Here is an 18,877-nt window from a genome sequence, read left to right on the forward strand (position 1 = left end):
TTGACTAAATTAGGAGTAAAGTTGAGTAGTTTCGATGATGATGGTGTGCTTGTAAAAAATGGGTCTGAATCATCTTTGATAATGGATATTAATTTAAAATAAGACCTTGATCCGACATTGGTGGAGTTAAAGAGATTGGTAGAAGAAAAGAAAGTAGAGGTCTTTTCACAATAAGGAGATGGGGTACTTCACTTGCAAGGTTGGTTATGTGTTTTGGAAGTGGATGGCCTAAGGGATTTGATATTGAAGGAGGCTTATAACTCTTCATATTATATTCACCTTGGTTCGACTAAAGTGTATTGAGACTTGAAGGAAATTTATTGGTTTGGTGGCATGAAAAAGGACATAGTAAGGTTCATGGCCAAATGCCCAAATCGTCAACAAGTCAAGGCTGAACATCAAAGGCCGGGTGTCCTAGCCTATGACAATGAAATCCCCACTAAGATGTGGGAAGATGAGAACATAGAGTTTGTAGTAGGTTTGCCTCATACTCGGAAACATCATGACTCAATTTAGGTGATTGTTGATCGAATGATGAAGTTGGCTTACTTTCTACCGGTTAAAACTTTTTATAGTGCCGAGGATTATGCAAAGTTGTATATTTGGGAATTGGTAAGGTTGCATGGTGTGCTGTTGTAAATTATTTTGGATCGTGGTATCCAATTCACTTCTCATTTTTGGAAATTATTTCAAAGAGTGCTTGGCACTAAGGTGCAGTTAAGTACCATATTCCATCCCTAAACCAATAGGCAAGTTTAACGGAAAATTCAAACACTAGAGGATATTTTGAGCGCTTGTGTATTGGACTTTTAAGGAAGTTGGGATAACCACTAACCTCTCATTGAGTTTACCTATAACAATATCTATCACTAAAGTATTGAGATGGAGCTGTTCGAGGATTTGTATGGGAGACAATGTAGGTCTTCATTTGGTTGGTTTTGAAGTGTGGGAGTTGACCTTGTTGAGTCCTGATTTGGTGCTTGATGCTTTGGAAAAGGTGAGGATCATTAGTGAAATGTTGAATACGTCTTAAAGTCACCAAAATTTCTATTTTGATACTTGTAGAAGGGATCTTTAGTTTAATGTGGTTGATTTTGTATACTTGAAGTTTCACCCATGAAGAGTGTAGTTCGGTTTGGTAAAAGGGAAAGTTGAGCCCTAGGTATGTACGGACTTATAGAATCTTGAGACATGTTGGCAAGGGTTTTATGAGGTGGATTTGCCATTAGAAATAGCTATGGTTCATTTGATATTCCATGTATCTATGTTAAGAAAATGTGTGGGTGATCCAAGTTCCATCGTGCCTTTGGAAGTAGTGGATGTTGAAGAAAACTTGACCTATAAAGAGGTTCTAATTGAAATTATGGATTGACAAGTCAAGATATTGAGGAACAAAGAAGTTGCATCCATTAAGGTCCTTTGGAGGAATCAACAAATTGAAAGTTCTACATGGGAAGCACAAGCAGATAGGATAAAGCGATAACCTCATCTCTTTCACTCTACTCAAGCCTAAGGTACTAAGTTATTCATGCTCAAATTGTCTTAAGACTCCTACGTTTAAGTTTTTCCTAAAGTCTTTTAGATGCATGCATGTTCACAAAGTTGATTAAAGTCATGTTTTATGCTATAAGGATCTCATGGATCATGTATTTTATGTGTCATTGTTCTCATGTTGAGTTGCTAGTATTTGTTTCGTGTCTTTTCTATGCTAGTTGAATCTTATTCAAGGATGAATGTTCCCAAGGGGAAGATATTGTAAGACACCATAAGTCAAAAAGTCGAAATAAAGGGACAAAATTTGGAAAATAAACTGAATGGACTTCTATAAATCAACCTACGAGTCGTAAGTATTTCTGTGAGTCATAGGACTAACTCAAAAAAGGGAAAGATGAGGCTTGGAATTTGATTAAGGGAAGAAGAGAGACTACGAGTCCATGTTACAACTCGTAGAAGGTAAGAGGAGTTGTAGAAATGACTCATCAAGGAAATATAGAGCCTGAGCACTGCAGGAAATCTCAGACCCTGCAGGACAACTTGAGTCTACGACTCGTAGGCCCTTTAACGACTCATAAGAATGACTCGTAGAGAAACTTTAGAGACTCATTCCTCAGGGGTTTCTCAGACCCTGAAGTATAAGCCCCTTTGGGACTCGTAGAAAGGTCTACAAATCTTAGAGATGAGTCATATAGAAAGTGCCGAGGGTTAGTTCTCAGGGTTTTTCCAAATCCTGTAGGATGAGTTATTTCTATGACTCATCAACCCTTCTACAACTTGTAAGGGTCATTCATAGGTTCGTCAAGCTAGTGTTAAATGAAGGGCATTTTCATCGATCTCAGTGTCGTATTCTAAGAACCTAGGCTCTTTTGGGCATTTTCCCTATATTATACTTAACCAATCCCTCTAAAGTCCCCCACTCTTAATCAGTCTAAAATAACTCTAAGGGAAGAAGATTTCTCTCAAGGTTTCCTCTTCCAAGCTAGGGTTCCATCTATGATCTTCAAGTCTTCATTTTTAAGAATTGCATTAGGGCTTTGTTCCCCAAGGTATGTGGGTATTACTTTATGGATCCTTTCATCCATGAATCCCAAATGAATTTTCAAAGTCTTCTATTTTAATATAAGTATGAAATTTTATGGATTTCCATATCAAAACTTCAAATGCATATATTATTGAGTATTTGGAGTTTATTTACCTATCTTAGCTTATTTTGACTCTCAAATGCATTGAATTGTGATTTATCAAAGGCCCTTATGTGAAGGTATAAAAGTGTTTTAAAGTGAATCGGTGGGTTGTTTCAAGTATGATTTAATTGATGCATTCTATTACTCTCATGCATGCTAACAATGATTTTGTTGATTTGAAAGTTGAATTGAATAGAACCCACCTAGTTTTACTATATTTTCAATAAAGTTTGACTAAGCTTGTGACTACAAATAAATGTTTATGAAAGCAATGTCTATGATCAAAAGGGAGTTTTATGAAATGAAGGAAATGATGAAATGATATGAATGAAGGATTCTTTATGTGATAAGGACAATTTTCATATATTTGAATCCATAGAGGCTTCAATTATCTATTCTACCTAATATGTTGTTCAAGTTCTCAAGCTATATGCTATGATTATTTTGAAGTATTAAACTATTCTGTGGGATTGACTTAGCACTGAATGAAGCATTGATGTGGGATTCAGTAAGGAAATCGTAGTAGCAACCCCTTGTCTCATTAACTATATGCCAACACAGGAGCCCTTGTAGACTTTAGGATAGTGGATCTACCTATAGCCACCAAAGTTAAAGTTAAAGAAATAAATAAAGTTGATAGAGTTCTATCCGGCAAGTAGTCTTGCGTGCCAACATAGGGGGTTATGTTGGATTTTATGTAATAGCCCTTATGTTCTTAATGTCGGTTATAGTCATCTTTCCACAAATGAATGCTTCGATGGTATTTACTTGGTGTCTCATGCATGCACCTACTCATGTACTTTATCATATAATGATATAATGTTTCGCATTGTATAATTCATGCCTACATATGTAGTACAATAAAAGTACTAAGGCATATTCTATTGCCTACATGTTATCACCATGTAGGAACCAATACTCTTACTCGATCTCCTCTACGTGGCTAGATTGGATTGATTTGAAGGTTGCTTGTGGTGAGTTTCTATGTTTCGGGAACAACATCGCTTTTTATTCTAGCTTATGTTATGTAAAACCCTAAGACTTCTATTATGGCATATCTTGGTACTCATTTTGACGGTGATCTAGGGACATGTTTTAGCCCTCACAAAGTCTATTAGTAGAGGTATGTTTGGACACAAATGCATGAATATCTAAAGTTGGTAATGATCTTATTCGATGAGGTTCTCCCCTAGTCCCATTTTCCCATATTATTTCCTCTTAGTGTTTGTTGTCATTACCTATGAAAAGATAATTAATTACTAAGAGATTTGGGTGAGGCACCTCTGGGCTCCTCATTCGCTGTTTCATGTCTAGGTCGTACGCTTGGGTCATTACATTTACTTTGTTTTGTTTTGTTTAATTTTATTTCAATTGTAATTATTTATCCTTGCAATCATTTCTTGTTTAATTCTATTAGTTGCAATCTAAATGAATTCCTCGTTAAATTTGACTTTTTTGTAAATAAAATCTCTTTTATTTCTTATTTAATTCGCATGTTATTAAATACGGAATGAATGTCAATTTCGTTCATCACTTGTTTAAATATTTTAAATGAATTCAAAGTTCTTTCCTTAAATCAATTTAAGTTTCTATTATCACATAATTTTAAATAAGCAAATATTTTAAATTCTAGCCAAATAAATAATTTGCCGGATAACTGCATCTTAGTGGACTCTTTAATTGCTAATACCTTCTTAAAGTGAAACTGAGAACCTTGTACCCGTTCTTTGGAATTTTGAAAATATTTTTTTGCTTTTTGGAATTTTGAAAAGATTTTTTTTGTTTTAAGTCTTTCGAAATTAATTAAAGATTTCTTGATTTTCCTTTAAAAATTAAGTTGTGACTCCATATTATTTTCAAAAGTTGGAAGAAGTATTGAGACATTGATTATTTTAGAATATTTTCAAATAGTTCTCTTTACCTTTTCTTTTTCAATAAAACTGCAAGTCCTCCCGTATCATCTCTCTCAGCTTAAGACGTAGATTTCATGAACTATTTGAAAATATTCACATATTTAAGCTCACAATCTTCACTCTTTAAGTTGAGTGGTGGCTCTCTCCTTTGCAAATTAGGGTTGATGATCAATGGTGTCAATGATGTGAATGATATATTTCCCGTGGGTTGAGATGCCTTTTATACGGACTGGGTTTCCAAAAGTGTGAAAAGACCTTGGTGGGCATCACGGTAGCCCGTTAAGCAAAAATACGGCCCAGTAGTCGCATCTGCGACCTTCGCTGTGGTGATTTTTATTTTACAGGTGTGAATTTCTCCTATTCATTAACTTCTGACGGGGCGAATACTTTTCCACTGGTGCGGGATCGCAGGAGCATGGCTTTCTTCGCAAGTGCGAAGGGCATGGCTGCTCACTTATAGTCAAAAGTCCTCTTTTTAGCTCCTTTTTGGTACTTTTCCACATCAATTCTTCTTTTAAAGTTGTTCACCTGAAATACACATAATACACACATAAGTAGTCTCTTTTGATTATTAGAAGGTGCAAATTTACAAGAAAAAGCCTATAAATAAGTGGTAAATCCACCACTTATCAACACACTTTAATATCATCTTTGTGAATTGTAACACCCCCAATTATATAAGATAATACTCACATTTTAGGAACTTGGAATTTTGCAATATTTAAAAAGTTGCTTACCATAAATTGTGATTGTAATTTAAGGGATTGTATAGGGGTATTTAAGTAATATACTAATTAAAATTACCCTTAATTTGATAAAAAGAGGCGATATATATATATATATATATATATATATATATATATATATATATATATATATGCTTTTTGCACAACCAACTCTTTAAGTTTGGACATCCACCCCTTTACAGTTATATTAAGTGATAGGTTTCAATTTTATAACATGTGTTTTCCACCTCCTCTAGAGATTTAGATTCCTTTAAGAGTGGGAAACCTTGAGAACTCTCTTATAACAATTTTAGTGCTCTAAATTAGAGGAAAAACTTTTTCCTTTTGGCTGAAACTCAAGACACTCTCTACCTCTTGGTAAATGATCAAATCCATTTTTGAAATTGTGCAGCTGTTAGTAATTTTAGAATATCTTGTTGTTTATAAATCTTTCATGAGTGAATAAATATATTTTCAAAAGATAACATATATACCTAAAACTCCCATATTTATTTTAAAAGCCTATTTTTTTCTTATGGGGTCAAAAAAAAGGATGCAACACAGAAAAAATGTCACGACCTGATTTCTCCGGTCATGGTGACACCTACCATATCCCACCAATAAGATATCCTAACCCATAGCTTGGAGCCAAAGACAATGGGAAATCACACAGAAGTGAAGAATGTAGAAGATAACAATAATAACAACAAATATAGGAAAGAGAGAGAGAGAGAGAGTCAAATCAATATAGAAATAAACTCCCAAGACCTAGTATTAATCAATAATGGAGCTTCTAATCGAAATAAGAGTAAAAGCTTTTACAAAGAAACATTTAAGTAAGTCTTTCTCTAAAAATAAAGTAAAGACTAGTCCTATCATGTGTAGAAGGAGATATGCAACTCAGAACGCCAGGAGCTCACCCAGTCTATGAATCCCAAGAGAAGCTCCACATGAGATACAAATTAGCAATGAAAACTCGTACTGTGATATGCAGGGTACAGAAATGTAGTATGAGTACCAACAAGTGGCACTTAGTAGGCATAGACCAACTGAGCTCCAAAGATAATATCATCATAATAGGCATGTAAGACAGGAACATAGATCAGAAGTAACAAAGAAACAACAAGAAACTCATAATATGGACAAGCTGAAACATTGCAAGAGAGTAAAGGAAGCAGATAAAAGAAGCAAAGGACGAACCTGGATGTTCTAGCCCATCAACCTATACAAAGAAAACCCTAATAAAGGAGACAACTAGCCAGAAACATACCAGCAAAAAATAATCACAACAAGTAAAAGCTAAGAGGGCTATTCTAAAATGCCCTACATAAAAAGAGCAAAATAGAAGAGAACAAGGGAAGTACCTACCTTCAAACAAAAGAACCATCCTTTGGACTACAAGAAATATACAAATAGCCAACCAAAACCTTATCGAGCCCCTCTATGCTTGGTAGATACACAATCACAAACTAAAATCGGTACGACTTCTATAAGACATGTCCACACCAAATTATGTTGGTGATAGGCAATGGATATGAATGAGAGTAATGCAATAAAATCAGTGATTCCATAGTACCAAGATATATATACCTACCCCTCAGTCCCGTCTAGTGAGGTAGGACCCATGTGCATCTTCCTCTTCTGATTTCAATGGGTCACATGGATAGAGGAATAAATGGGGAACTCGGGAGTCCCAATCCAGGACTTTCTGCTCCTTCAGTGTGACTGAGATGATCAATATAACTAACAGAATAATTGCAATAGTCCACGAACCCTGACCGACCAAGTAAATAGTTAGTACATCCCAGATGCCTCTAAATTAGTTTATCAAGAAGATCCAGGTGATATGACTCCCGTTAATAGATAAGTTTATTAGTAACAAGGGAAACAACCCTGCTTCCTCAAAAATTGATGAGCAAACCAATGCATGCACCAGCATCTTACCACAAAATACGTGTAAATGAGAAACTAATGAAATAAATGCCATCACCAACATCTAAACAACTCAAGCAAATAGCAACATAATATACACAATAGGGACCTCACTCTTAGAGTACAAAAACTAACCTGGAATCTAGCTAATTCTTTATCATGGCCTCGGGCCCAAAACACTCCAACCATCTCAAAAACAATAGTACAAAAAGGCACATCTCTACTAAGGAATTTAAAGGAATTGTAAAGAGTCAACAAACAAAGGAGTAACTTAAGAACCTCAACATATACCTAAAGATACTTTTAAAGGACCAAAGTACCTTTAACTCCATCCTATGGAAGTAATATTCATCGAAGGATACAAGGTCTAATCATAAGATAAGGATTTCATCACAATTATAGGCCTAAGTAGGGCCAAACCTCACAAATCTCAACACAACCTCACAGTCCTTACACTAGCGAAGACACCAAACCCAAGAAGTTCTCATGAGACACCACTATAATAACTAAGGATCAATTAAAAGCCAACCTAAGGTACTAACCACATGACTGAAATGAAGTATCTCTCAACAACTCCAAAGGAATCCAACACACACTAGACTAAGGCATAAGAAAGGAATTACCAATCGAAACTAAGGATTTCCTAATATCAACTAGCCCAAAGCTCTTACGGGAGTCAAGAAATAGGGATAGGGAAGAGAATCCTAAACCCATCACATACACTCCTCACACACATATAATATATGTTTAATATTATCTTATGAAGAATAATCTAAGAACAATTAGATGTAGCCTACCTCGAAGCTAAACACACATGCTCCAAAGTTCACGAATATGAATCCTTCCTTTCCGAACCACCTCCAATTTTCTGCCACGCTATTAAAATATTGATTACCTCATCAATATAGACATTTTGACACCAAAATTATATTTGTCGAAGACAGACCAAAATTGGGTGTAAAATGAAATTGTGGGACGTACACTGAGAATATCAAAATTGACTCTATGAAAAGGTTCCAATTACCTCCCAAAATATATATTCCAAAATAGAACACAAATCGGGGATCGAAATAGCCCGAACTCAAACAACAATAACTTTGCAATTAAATTATCATTAAAGAACTAGGACGACATGTATTTGATGGAATTTACCTCTCACATAGAATACCCAACAGTTCCCAAGCATTCCAATACGTATCCACCATAATTCTGAATGCCAAAAACTTTGAATCACCAAAATCAGACTTGACCCGACTGAGGGCTAATTATAAATCTTCTATGGTGTTTTTCTTTACGCGAGGTAATGAGGGAGAAATCGAAGTTGGAAGTTTGGGAACTATGCTCAGTTCATCTATGGTCCTTAATTAAAATGTCAGGACTTTACTCTTCATGAATGAGGTCCAACTGGCACACGAATGTGAAGGCCTAGCAGATGGGCCACTACTTCGCCAATATGGCTATGACACAAGGGTGAATGTCAAAGACACAAGGGTCTGTGATCGAGGCCAATGGGCCACTACTTCGCCAATATGGCTATGAGGGACCATGAATGCGAAGGCCAAAAATGGCCTGCACCAGTAAAGTGCGGCAATAATATTTTGACAAAGTCCAATATCTCTAACGGTGTGCTCAGAATTCGTTCAAAATTTCGTGAATGTCAAATGAACTATGATATCCTCACCAAATTTAATATTCTGAACTCAATGACGTAGTCAAAATTTCCATCCGAGGTCATCAAATAAAAGTTTGTCCCATACCCAAGCATCAATTTTGTTAATTCTATAATAGGTCTCAAAATAAGGTCGAAAGCCTCGAGAACTTTATGAAAGGTCATTCTAGACCAAACCTGACATTCTGTAGTTAACTGCGTTGACAAAATTTCAATTCGAGCACATTTTCTAATAATGTTGACCAAAGTCATACTTAGGCTAAAGCTTAAAGGATAAAATGTCGAATGGCTCAAACTCGCATCGAACATGCTAGTAGCCTAAAAAGACCATATCAAAATTGATGGAACTATCAAAATTCCATTCTAAGGTTGTTTTACTAGAGTTTTGATAGAAGTCAATCATTTAAACTCTAAGAACTCCAAAATAGAAAAGCAGGCATAAAATCCAAATGAAAGACAATGCGACTATATAGTCAGTCCTAGCAAGTTATAATTGACTTGGGGTCACTACAGGAAAGGTCTAAATACTGAGATTACTAGGAAAAGATAAAAATGACCTGGAGGGTCATTACAAAAAATTTTGGTGAATTTTTTTGATTAAGAAACCTTCTATGTACTGCTGTTATATTTTAAGAATATTGTTTTGTACAAATAATATTTTGTGATGGTTTCTGAATCCTTGCAATTCCGGGATATGTATCTACAGATTGTATGAGGCTAAAAAGTCTAGTTTTTCCATTTACCTATTCAGAATTTATTCACAACACAAAGTACTCAGGATTTTGAGAATTCAGTGTGATTTTCATAAACTAGGCCTACTTTTGATATCTATATTGTTTATTTTTCAGCTGTTGAAATTGTTACATGTTAAATGGGTATTTGATTGTGTCTACAAGGTATTTATACTCTTGTACAAACTAAAGAAATTAGTTTGAGGAATTTAACGCACTTGTTTATCCATGGTTTGAACTGTGGTAGGGTTGTTATGTGTTAAAAAGCCAAGGTGTTTTTAATAATTTGTACTTATACTATTATATTTGAAATTCTATCATGGTACCTTTTTTACCTTCTTGTGAGTTTATATTTTCGTGTTGGTATCTTTAAATACTAGCAAGACACTTATTTAACTCGTCCACTTGAATGGATTGCTCAATCACTTGGCATTCTTGTTGGGACTTTGTCCTTATTGCGATTGTACTTTTTCACTATTGGCATTCCTCTTGATTTGGATATTATCCCATTTTGAATCTTAATTTTTGGTTCATTTAAAGTATGAAAATTATCCATTATAAGTACGAACTAAAAAGTCATTTTTAATAGTGTTCTTGGTTCTCTTGATTATTGGATCTTGACCCTTCTTGATACAGGGCTTTGATTCTTCTTGATACTTTGTTATATTTGGTGTGATGGAATTATGTACATATTGAGCAAAATTTACTATTTAATATCCTGTAAAGATGGGTCTATGAGTTCTTGACACTTAGATCTTTAAATATCAAACTTGATACGCTTGATATATTTGTTTACTTGATTTATTATATTTCAATTGTTCTTCCCACGACTTGAGAAAGGTAAGTTGGTGAATCTCATGGCTTCAAACCTATAGTTTTTACACCACCAAGCTTTAGGCCGAGCAATAGTTGTTTCTAATGTAGGAAATGTCCGAAGAGATACTTGAAGCTGGCTATATGAGATAGAGTTTTTGGGAGCTTTAAGAAAGATCACATTTGCATATAGGAATCTATATTTTGTAGTAGTATTGGGACATGTATATGATCCATGGGTTGTATATGCATATGAAATTTTGAAGATTAGTTTGATCAAGACATTATGGTTTGCAACTTAAATTTGATGACATGTTTTGTTGTTTTGGGTGTGTCAGCCCAAATCCTGTAACGTACTAAATTTACTGTTTGATTTGGAATATTTTTAATAAAGCATGAACCAGTTAACTTTGGTACTCGTAAGTTGGTAATAGTTTATTACGTGAGTTGTAGTGATATGGAATGATACATGAAAATCTCGTAAGGTATTTTCTTAAATTATTTTGAAAAGTTGTTTCGCCATAGAATGGATTTTTTATTTGGTTAATCCAGATCATAAGAATTTTTAAATGACAAAATTTAATACCTATAACACATTTGAATAGGCCTAATTTTACTACTAGATTATGATTAATAGGTCTTATGTTAATATACTTATAAATTTCGCAAGTATTATATAAGTTTTCATTTTAAAAAGTGGCATCCTTCCAAAGGGATCGCTATAAGTGTTGGTAAGCCTAGGTTTGTGGTTTTAGGAGTTTAGTTGTGAATTGCTTTTATACTTGTCTCTTTTTGAGAAGGTATAAGATTATTTTATTTGCTCACTTACATGGTTAATATTATTTTTATTGCATGTAGATTGCATATGCATCATGTACATGTCATTAATGCAATGTGATATTCCCTTTTCAAGGGCTTAAGTTATGGCCTCTTCTTCTAATAGACCTATGTAAGATGCTTGTGAATGTTCAAGTGACTCTTATTCCCAACCTCATCCACTAGAAGGGGTTGGCAAACATTCCTCATATCAATTTGTTCCCCGTAATAGTGGGTCTAAAGTGGGAAACAAACATGATGTCGAAGCTGGTCCATATCCTCATATGAGCCAGTACTCGGGTTATAAATCCTTCTTTCCAACAGATGGCATAATCTTTCCACCACATAGTTGAAACGATGCATGATCCTAATGGGATAAATTTTGAGACAATGAGGAAAATGGGTGAAGTTGAGTTTAAAGGCACTGGTGCTCCCATAATTATTGAACAATGGGTAGAGTGCATGGAGAGGGTATTTGAGCAGTTGGGGTGTTCAGATATTGCTAAATTTAAGTATGTTGTCTTACTATTACAAAAGGGTGCTTACGATTAGTGGGTAAGTGTTCCAAATACAAAGGTAGAAACTCTGGTCGGTCTTTACTTGGGATGATTTTGTTAAGGAATTTCATATGAAGTATGTCCCACTTGCTTATAGTAATGCAAAAAAAAGGAGTTTTTAAATTTAAGGCAACGGGAAATGTCTATTGCTGAGTATCAACAAAAGTTTCTCAGACTTTCTCGTTATACTAGAGGTATTATTAATAAGGAAAAGATAAGTACTGGAGAATCAAAGATGGTTTGAATGATTCCATCAGAAAGAATGTGGCAATCTTGCAATATGAGACCTTTTATAAAATATTTTTTTTTGCTTTTACTTGGAAAAGACTTGATAAAAAAAGAAGCTAGTAGACAAATTTTTTTTGAAATCCTAGATAAGATTTTGGAGTCCATCCAAAAGGTAAAGGCTCGATGATTCTAAGGTTGGTAGCATTGATAAGTCAGTTCAACATGAGCCAAACAGATAATATTTTTCTACAGCTAGCACTCTGAATTATGGACAAGGCAAGACACTCATTCTCACTTGGGCACAATGTGGAAAGAATCATTATGGTACATGCAGGAGAGCTTCTACTGCATGTTTTAATTGTAGGAGATTTGATCATAAAGTGAAGAATTGTCCTAATCCTAATCATGTTCCTTCATTGTGATTTGAAGGCTCTGTTCAGAAGCCTTCTACTAATCCTCCTCAAACTAATAGCGGTGCAAGACCTAAAAACACCCAAGAAGTGGGGGCAAGTAGATCAAACCAAGCTAGTGAGTCAAGGGCTACTTCACAAGCTTATGCTATGAGACGAGGAATGATCAAGATGAACAAGACATGATTATCAATAAATTTCACTTATTTGGTTTATGTGTGTTTACACTATTGATCCTGGTTCTACATATTTCTATATTTGTTCATCACTTGTTCTTCATAAAAATGTGAAATCTGTGAGGCTTAACTATTATGTGCGACTAAGTATGTGAGAAAGGTGCATAATGTAAAACTTGATATCTTGAGAGACATAAACATGAAATAAATGACCAAACTCCTTTGAAAGCATGTGAGTAAATCGTAAATCATAGGATAAGATCAATGCATTATTAAAGAGACATAATAAAAGCTTTGAAGGAAACATAGTTCATTTTTTTGGGATATTAACCTTAATCGACATTTAAGACCATGTGAACTATAAGATGAAATTTGATATAACTCCCACACCGAAAAGAGAGAGGCTACTCTGTATCATGTCATCATGTGCTATATATGGATCCACTATCTATGTCGATTAAGTCAAACCTATGAGGGCACATAATTTGGGACTAGGGGTTGCTACTAGAGACTTTCTTACCAAGTCTCAACCGCAAAGTCATCTCGGTGCTAAGTCAAATACCAACGGAATAGATAAATCAATTTCATTAATCATAACATTAGAACAGGAAACAATCAACCTCTGATCCACATCATAAAATAGCATAAGAATAGCTCCTTAAAAATCATGATTCATAACATTGTTCATATTGATACTTACCGTTCTAAGCATCTAAATCATGATTCCTTTCATATTGTGAGAAAAACTTTCACAAATCATTGATACTTATTTAAAATCATCCTTTAAATATACTTCATTACCTTTATAAAATATACATAAATCATTTATCAAATTTATGATCATAATTCATAGTTCATAAGTAAAAATCATACATAATGCATGAGTCCATATGAAATCAATTGAAAATCATGTATCTCGATAAATTCATGCATAATGAAGAAAAATAATATTAATTGAATCAAAATAAAATGTACCAATGAAGATTGGACTAAACCCTAGTTGAATTGAGTGAAATTAAACTTGAAAGAATGAGATTCCTTTGGGATCCAATGGATGAAAGGGATCCATTGGTTACTTTCCACATACCTTGAAAATAAAAGCCCTAAAGCAAACTCTAATCAATGGAAACTTGAAGGACTTGAACCTTGAACCCCTAAAACCTTTCTTCCTTAAGCTTGAGATAGAATTTTAAGAAGATAAGTTGGGGAATTTTGAGATTTTTAATGAATGAGAGGGAATAGGTTAGTCTCTTTAAGAGTAAAAATGGTTATAGGGGTAGTTATAGGTCCAAACCATTGTAGTTTAGGGGTTAAGTATATAAGAAAAGTCCAAAATATCCTTCACTTAAAAACTGTCGAAGTGACCAAAGACTAGGACCTATGGGTCGTAGGCCTAGGTATGGATCATACAAGGGGCTCATGGAATCAGACGTGCAAATCCAAGTCTTTTTACGACACAAGCTAGACCCTAAACGTGACTTGACGATTAGAATCCTGAGTGACCCCAACCAAGCCTCTTTGCATGCATAGCATACATAAGGTAAGTAAAGACATCAATGAAATCATGAAGCTCAATAGAAATAGAATAAAAAATAGTCTCCGAATAAATAGGAACTACAACTCAACATGGTAGTCTAAATATGCCTTTACTAGTATAGATGGGGTGTAGGACAAGCCCTAGCTCACCCTAAACATAGGAAATAAAAGTCATGAAAGAAATATAAACTCATATTGGTTGTTTCCCTCGAAGCATTAGGACTCACCAATCAAGTGAAAGAGCTAAGTAGTCCAATCTAGACAAAAATGGGAGGATGATCATCAAACCCTACATTATGAGACAATATAGGCAAAAATATGTGTTAGTACATAGAAAGTACTACGTATGTGAGAAACATGCATAAAATAAACATGAAATAATCATGAGTATGAGACATGAGATGCAAAATCATAAATCATAAAATCATGAGAAATAAAATCATAAATCAAAAGAGCATGGTCAATGCATCACTTAAAAACATAGTAAGAGCTCATAAGAAATCATAGTTCATTTGTGGGATATAACCTTTAACCGATATTTAATACCATGTGAGCTATAACATGGAATCTGATGTTGCTCCAACACTGAAAAGAGAGTGACTACTTGCCAAGGTAGACTCCAAGAGAACATTTTTAACCTCATAAGATATATGTGGATCAACTAGCTAGGCCATTAAGGCAAACCTATGGGGGCGTATTTTTGGACTAGAGGTTGCTACTAGAACTCCCTTAGAGGTCTTGATAGAACTCCCTGCCGAACCCCACCTCAAAGTCCTCTCGATGCTAATTTAATATCCCAACAGAATATTTAAATCATTAATCATAATCATAGCCATTCGAAAAGGCAAAATTAGATACCAATCCACATCATAAAATACATCTTAAGAATAACTCCTTAAAATCTTAATCTATACAAGAGTGAGAAAACCTTTCATCTATATGAATGCGTGAGTACGTGAGCAAACATATGTGTTAGTACATAGAAAGAAGATTTAATCCTTGGGACAGAAATTTAAAGAGAGAATTTTTAGAAGAAGTGTTTGAGAGGGAATGGGGGAATAAATTAAAGGATTGGGTAGTAATAGGTCTTTGGAGTATACTCAAAATAACCTAGCCTTGGTATTAAATGAATGGAAAATACTCAAAATGTCCTTGGAAGAATAACTAATGGAACCCCTACATGGATCTATAAATGGACCATTGAGGGCACCACGAACTATACAAGGGTCCGTGGTAGGGAGGAGGTCTATGCTAATTATGGAATGACCACCACGAAATCTATCACGGGCTGTAGAGGGTACTACTAGCCGTGGAGGGGCTAGTGGAGGTGACCCCAAAACTCTAATTTTGAGGGCCCTTTCATAGGTAGTCTCCACTTACCGTGAATCCCTACACGACCCGTGGAGGGTCTCGTAAAAATCTCCCGTGCAACTTTTTCCATTGAACTTTATTCCAACATATATAATCAGTCTTCTAGCTTTCGTGGTCTTGCAATACCTCCCCTTAGAATCCATCCTCGAATGGAACTCAAGATAGCATGAGTGGGACATGGAAAGAGACTATCAACCCAACATGACTGCAATGACACATTAAAATTACATAAATCATGAAATTTTCAAACTCAACATAAAACATAATTTAAAATCAACTTTTTGAATGCATGCATATGAGAGACATGGAAAACTGAAATATAGGAATTTGTAGGAGTTGAACATGAAGAAACTAGATTCATTGGGATGAAAGAGATGGAAAGAGATAAGGGTTGTAGTTAATCATAGCAGCTTCGGCCTCCCATGTAGCACTTTCAATATCTTGGTTCCTCTATTGTACTTTAACAGATGCAACTTCCTTATTCCTCAGTTTTCTTACTTGTTAGTCTAGGATTTCAACCAGAGCTTCCTTATAGGATAAGCTCTCCTTTACACCCACACTCTCCAAAGGAACAATAAACTTAGGATCACTAATACACTTCTTCAAAAAGGAGAAACGAAACACCAATTGCACCGATACCAACTCCATGAGTTAAATTTTCAAATAAACTCAATCATTGACTTCAAATCAAGTTCCCTTTTTCTCACATTGGCATAGGACTTTTTTTTACTTTGAGCGGTCTTAAACCTTTCTATAATGAGCCTAACTTTTTTCATATCTTCAACCACCAACTAGGGACCTATTAAAGCGAACTCACCAATCTCAAACCACCCAATCGGTGATTTACATCTCCTACCATACAAAGCCTCAAATGTAGCCATTTGGATACTAGAATAGTAGCGATTGTTAAAGGCAAACTCAATCAATTCTAGATGCTCATTTCCTTTGAAATCAAAAAAACATGCCCTCAACATGTCTTCCAGAGTTTGAACTTTCCTTTCAGGTTGACCATTTATTGAGGGTGAAAAATGGTACTTGGCTTGACTTTTGTACCAAGACCCTTTTAAAAGGGCTTCAAAAATTGTGAAGTAAATTGAGTACCTTAAACCCAAAATAATAGACAATGGAAAACCATGAAGCTTTACTAATTCTTGAATGTAGATCCTTGCATAATCTTTGGCCAAATAAGAAGTCACAATGGGTAGAAAATTTGTTACCTTAGTCATTCTATCAATGACAACCCAAATCAAATCATGTTTCCTCGAGTATGAGGCAAGCCGGTAACAAAATCCAAGTACTCCAACTTCCAAATAGGGATCTCAATATGTTGAGCTAAACCTCCCAGGTTTTGATGCTCAACCTTAACTTGTTGACAATTAGGACATTTGGCCAGAAACTCTGCAATGTCCTTCTTTATGTCATTCCACCAATACACTTCTCTCAAATCAAGATACATTTTGGTAGATCCCAGATAAATAGAATATCGAGAACTATGAGCTTCAGCAATATCATTTCCCTCATGCTATCAACATTGGGGAAAAACAAATGACCTTCATAATGAAGCATCCCATGTCCTCCTTAAGATAAAGCCTCAATGGCTTTTTTGACAACTCATTTCTTCAACTCAACTAAAACTAGATCATTATCTTGTTTTACCTTAATATCTATGATAAAGACGACTCAAAACCATTTTGAACAATCACACCGCCCTCATCAGAGTCAACCAAGTGAACTCCCAAATGGGATAGTCTATACACATCAAGAACCAACTCATTCTTCTCATCCTCAAAATAGGTAACACCATTCATGGGCAATCTACTAAATTCATCGGCCACCATATTGGCCTTACCTATATGGTATAAAACACTCATATCATAATCTTTCAACAATTCAAGTCATCTTTTTTGTTGAAGGTTCAAGTCTTTTTACTTATATACATATTGAAAACTCTTGAGATCGGTGAACACATCTACATAGCCACTGTAGAGGTAGTGTCTCCAAATCTTCAAAGCAAACACAACTACCACTAATTCCAAATCATGTGTCGGATAGTTCTTTTTATACATCTTAAGTTTCCTAGAAGCATAGGCTATCACATTAGCATATTGTATTAACAAAAAACCAACTCCAATTCTTGAGGTATCACAATACACAATAAAACCATAGGACCCTTCCGGTAAGGTCAAAATAGAAGCGGAAGTAAGTTGATCTTTCAACTCTTGGAAACTCTTCTCACATGACTCAAACCATTGGAATCTCACCTTATTTTGAGTCAACTTGGTCAAAGGTGAAGAAGTCGGTGAAAACCCTTCTTCAAACCTTCTATAATAGCTGGCCAAACCCAAGAAACTCTGAATATCCAAAGGAGATAGAGGTCTAGGACAATTATTAACTGCTTTGTTTTCTTAGGAATAACCATGATACCTTCACTGAACACAATATGTCCAAGAAATGTCACTAATCTTAAGTGACGGGCGGTGTGTACAAGGCTTGGGAATGAATTCCAAAAATCATACTTGCTAAACTAAGCAAATAATTGACGATCCTTAAGCACTTGTAAAACAATCCTCTAATGGTCTGCATGCTCATCTTCACTTTGCGAATAGACCAATATATCATTAATGATTACAATAACAAATATGTCCAAATATTTCTTGAATACCCTATACATCAAATCCATAAAATCTGTGAGAGCATTTGTTAGTTAGAAAATATCATGACCCAAGCTAGGCTCTAGATTTGACATGATGATTGGAACCCCGAGGGACTCCAATTAAGGCTCTTAGCATATCATACATGAGCATACATAAGGTAAATAAATCAATAAAACTAAAACACAAAAGTGTATTAAAAGTCTCAATAGAAATTTTTAGTAGAAATAAAGCTCAACTGACATATCCGAATAGACGGAACTACAACTCATAGACATCTAAGCATGACTCTACTAAGTTTAGATGGGGATTAGGATATGTTCCTAGCTCACCAAACTACAATAACCAATATCATAGAAGTATAAAAAAGTCTTAAGTGTCTTTTTCTCGAAACATAAGGACTCACCAATAATGATAGGATAGTGTCAAGCTCTGTGATGAGTGAAGTGTGCGTGAGAATCATTTGTCCCTATGTTATGATACAATGTAGGAAAAAATATGCGTTAATATATGGAATTCACTAAGTATGTAAGAAGCATGCATGGACAATGGTAATATGACATACACAATATGAATATGGGATGCATGAACAATAGAATGAAATGCGTGAGTAAAACTTGAAAATATTTAAAACATCATAGTCATATGGTCAATGAATCATAAAATCA

This window comes from Solanum dulcamara, chromosome 7 (genome assembly GCF_947179165.1).
Source record: "Solanum dulcamara chromosome 7, daSolDulc1.2, whole genome shotgun sequence".
NCBI lineage: Eukaryota > Viridiplantae > Streptophyta > Magnoliopsida > Solanales > Solanaceae > Solanum > Solanum dulcamara.